At 41.0% G+C, this 4,771-nt stretch overlaps 1 pseudogene; it reads right to left on the reverse strand.

The window, feature by feature from the left end:
• Positions 1–4,251: 4,251 nt before the first annotated feature.
• On the reverse strand, positions 4,252–4,370 carry LOC134912878 (5S ribosomal RNA; annotated as a pseudogene).
• Between the last annotated feature and the right edge of the window lie 401 nt (positions 4,371–4,771).

Here is a 4,771-nt window from a genome sequence, read left to right on the forward strand (position 1 = left end):
TGCCTCAAAACTGGTTTATGACCAACAACTGAACCACTTGTACAACCAAGTTAGTGTAAACCCCTTTCCCTTTAGCTAGCTGATAAGGGAAACTGGAGTTGTCTCTGGATAAAACAAAACACTTTTAAAATATTTTTTATCTTAATTTTGGGTTAAATTAATAATTTTAGGTATAAGTCCAATTCTCCATGCCCCAGGAACAAAATATAACCTGCTTTTATTTTAATTATGTAAGTTTTTATATATCATTTTTATAAATGTTTAATAAGTCATATCGTTATGCTCTAAGTCTAAATGAATTAACAAGCCTTTGATATGCAATGTGTAAAATTGCTCTGCCAAGTTAACCCTTTTTTTAGCTCCCTGTGGCACGCTAAATTTGACAGAAGGATCAAGCTGTGAAAAACAATTTTAATTTGGCAGGTCTTATGTTGAATTCCTGTGTTTGTACAGTATGTAACATTTATCAAGCTATGAGATAGCTTCACATAATGACTGCCCAAAAACACCCATCAAACAGACTATTTCTCTGCACAAATGCAGCCGCCGGCAACTTTTACAGATAGAATCATAAGGATGAAAAAGGCATCACAAGTTATCAAACGCTAACAGGATTCTTTTTGAGTTGTAATGGACAGAACAACTTAACTAACACAAATCAACTCTGACATTTGTTGATCTGTTTAACAATTTTTTAAAAAGAATAAGTTGGCATTTTCCTCTATAAAGCATGTTGCTGACTTTAATAAATTACATTACAAAAGCAGCATTATTTCATTTAATCTAAGAAAACTACAGGAGACCATGAATTAATGTGAATTAAGTCAGTAACACATAAAACACCCTTAAACAAGTCACAATGGAAACTTTCCCACATTCTGTCAGCCTCTAGTAATGCTACAGCCTGACAACCAATTAAGTTGCCTTAAATATTCCATGTCTATAGACACAACAGTTTTTTCCGACCCTTTGGGCACCTCTGCTCTTTGTCATTATGAATTAAGACCATTAAACTGACTTATATGAAAAATGGCATTTGTCAGAGAGCATGTAAAATGCATGCCCAGAATTCTAAGTGTGGAAATGTGCTGAAAACATCTAAAATATTTAGTTTGAAACAGCAAAAAAAAAAAAAAAAAACACCTCTTGACATATATGCAGTACCTCTAAACATTGCTAAAAAAGTTTCTATGGTGACAGAAGCATGTGCACTGTCAGAAATTCCATGTAGTAGGTATGGTCACATCACACGGGAGTAAGGCATGTCCCTCCTCTGCAGCACACTGGGCCACCCTTGCCACTATACTAACACAACCCCGCCTCCTCCCATGTCACCTACTAGTAGCACATTTCTTCTCACCCTTCCCTTCCCCTGTAACACATTCAGTTTAGTACAACAGTAGTAACACGTATCCCTAGCACCTCTGTAATAATAACACTTGCCTCACCCTTATAAATTGTGAATAAAGGATCACCTAGAATACAAGATGGCTTTAGCTACTGGGCTAAGCTGTGCATTCTGGAACTTGGTAAATTTAACATTTTAGCAGCCCCCATAGAAGCCTATGGGGCTGTTTTTGTGGTAAAGGCCTCCTTGTAGAAACACCTTCACTGCAACAAACAGATTAGACACACATTACTTACTTATGCTCCCCACTGAGCAAGATTACTGTGGGTGCTGACAATGGGCACTCGCTAAATTCTGATTCATGGTTTCTTATTAGCAAAAAGTATCAGTCTGATCAGGGCTGCAACTAGGGATGGGAGTCTAAGGAGTCACGTGCCCCAAGCGCCAAAATGAAGGGACGCCAGGGAGTCCAATTCCACCAAAGAACGAGCCAAGAAATTTGTAGTTAGTATAAGGGGTCGCGTATTTGTATTACACTTTTATCTCAAATTTTGTGTAATCTAATTTAAAAGTAATAACAGTGCAATATAACTGTTTGACACTACTGAATATACTACACTGAATAGAGTGTCAAATCAGAGACCATTGCTAGAGTTACAGAATCAAGAAAACTGCTAAGAAACTGTCTGCATTATATTTTTAAAATATGATGGTACTATCAGGACTGGTACATTGCTATTGATTGGTGATGACCAGGTCCATAAATAGGTGTTTGCCTGTGGTGCCTAGCACACAGCGCATATGCATTGCATATGAGCTGTGGGTACAGAACCACAGGCAACACCGGCAGTTCAGCACCACTGTATGTGGCGGCGGTGTGCTGCAGTGGGTGAATGGTCACTTAAGTACAGCCTGCTGCAGCTCTGTCTGCGTATATACAGTTTAGCAGGCAGTGCTGGGCAGTCTGAGTCTATTCTCCCATGTGCTCTGCCCTCCCCCCTCCTGTTCCCCTGTATTGTGTGACAGGACTTCCTTGTTAGAGAAACTAGCTACTGCTGCTCACCACCAGGGATGTTTAAAGTAAAGTACAGTATAGCTGTTCCGGGGAGGGGTGCTGGGACACACACACACATACATACTGACACTACATCCTGCTCTCTCACACACACACACATACACTCACACTACACCCTTCTCTTACACCCACACATACACTGGGCTCTACCTGGCATAATCTGAACCAGGCGCTCTACCTGGCATATCAGCTCTACCTGGCATAGGGTATATCAAGGGCTTTACCTGGCATAATATGTATCAGGGGCTCCACCTGATATATGGGCTCTGCCTTGCATAATGTGTATTAGGGGCTCTACCTGGCATAATGTGTATCAGGGACTATACCTGGCATAATGTGTATCAGGGGCTCTACATGGCATAATGTGTATCAGGAGCTCTACCTGGCCTAATGTGTATCAGGGGCTCTACCTGGCATAATGTGTATCAGGGGCTCTACCTGGCATAATGTGTATTAGGGGCTCTACCTGGCATAATGTGTATCAGGGGCTCTACCTGGCATAATGTGTATCAGGGGCTCTACCTGTTATAATGTGGGCTCTACCTAGCATAATGTGTATCAGGGGCTCTTCCTGGCATAATGTATATCAGGGACTCTATCTGTCATAATGTGGGCTCTATTTGACATAATGTGTATCAGGGGCTCTACTTGGCATAATGTGGGCTCTACTGTGGCATAATGTGTATCAGGGGCTCTATCTGGCATGATGTGGGCTCTAACTGGCATCATTTGTATCAGGGGCTCTATCTGGCATAATGTGAGCTGTACCTGGATTAATGTGTATCAGGGGCTCTACCTAGTATAATGTGGGCTCTACCTGGCATAATATGTATCAGGGTCTCTACCTGGTATAATGTGGGCTCTACCTGGCATAATGTGTATCAGGGACTCTACCTGGCATATTGTTGGCTCTACCTGGCATAATGTGTATCAGGGGCTTTACCTGGCATAAAGTGGGCTCTACCTGTTATAATGCGGGCTCTACCTGGCATAATGTGTATCAGGGACTCTTCCTGGCATAATGTTGGATCTACCTGTCATATTGTGGGCTGTACCTGGAATAATGTGTATCAGGGACTCTACCTGTCATAACGTGGGCTCTACCTGACATAATGTGTATCAAGAGCTCTACCCATCATAATGTGGGCGCTACCTGGCATGATATGTATCAGGGGCTCTACCTGGTATAATGTGGGCTATACCTGGCAGAATGTGTATCAGGGGCTCAACCTGGCATAATGTTAGCTATGTTGAAAAACTGGAAGAAAAAGTAAGGCTCTTGTGTGGGCGCACTCTTGTAGGAAAAATAGGTTATATATAACAATTATGAAGGAATATTTAAAACATAACTTTTATTGACATTTTTATGACACAAGGTTCTTCCCTGAAATCTATCCTTGAAAATACAAATTTGAAAATATCTTGCTTATAAATAAAAATGTTCTGGTCTCTTTATGGTAAAGAGTATATGGGAGGGTTGTAGACATGAATTGGTCATACCCCCATTCCCCCTGACCAGTACAGGATTACTGTATTGATGGAACCACAGGGTGGTCAAGACACATTAGTATATAAGGCTGTGCTCTTTGGCTATAAGTGACTAGGGTAATAATCAGAAGTCACACCTCTATGAGCGGTACACAAAGTTAGCATACACATATCATGATTTGAGAAAATATTAAACAGGAAATAATGGACATCCTGAAAACAGTGGAAAAAACCATTATGTTGTAAACACTGAGATGGAAACTGAGATATAGGGATTACTGAATAGAATTAGTGGTGATACTGCTGTTGGTGTTATTATCACATAAGTGAGGAAAATCCTACTCTACAACACCAGGTATTCGCAGGCAGTCTCCCTTCCTGATACTGACCTGGCCCAACGCTGTTTAGCTTCCAAGATCAGACGAGATCGGGCGCTGGCAGCGTGGTATGGTAGTAGAGAATTTTTATGTGAACACCAATGAGAGTGCACCTATATAAGAATGATGAAATTTTGGAGAGATCGACAGAAAAGTGATAGAGAAAAGGTTGTGAAAATGTGTGGATCTGCTTTCCACGTTAGACCCGATTCCAAAATTCCCACTCACGTGGTGCAATGTTACGGGAATCGTGAATGAGAGTCCACGAGGTTAGTGATCACAGGAAAATTCGGTTGTCGGGATTGGCACTGTTGATTACAATCAGAGGACCCCCTGACTGCCACTAATGTCCTGGTTTATCCAAGAGGAATAATTCTCTGTGATGGATATCAGATGGGAGATAGAAAAAACTCACAACAGTTGCAGAAGTGTTTGGAACTTAAATAGATAATAGAGGCTTTGAATCAGTAAAATTTCATACTA

This window comes from Pseudophryne corroboree, chromosome 4 (assembly GCF_028390025.1).
Source record: "Pseudophryne corroboree isolate aPseCor3 chromosome 4, aPseCor3.hap2, whole genome shotgun sequence".
Classification (NCBI taxonomy): domain Eukaryota; kingdom Metazoa; phylum Chordata; class Amphibia; order Anura; family Myobatrachidae; genus Pseudophryne; species Pseudophryne corroboree.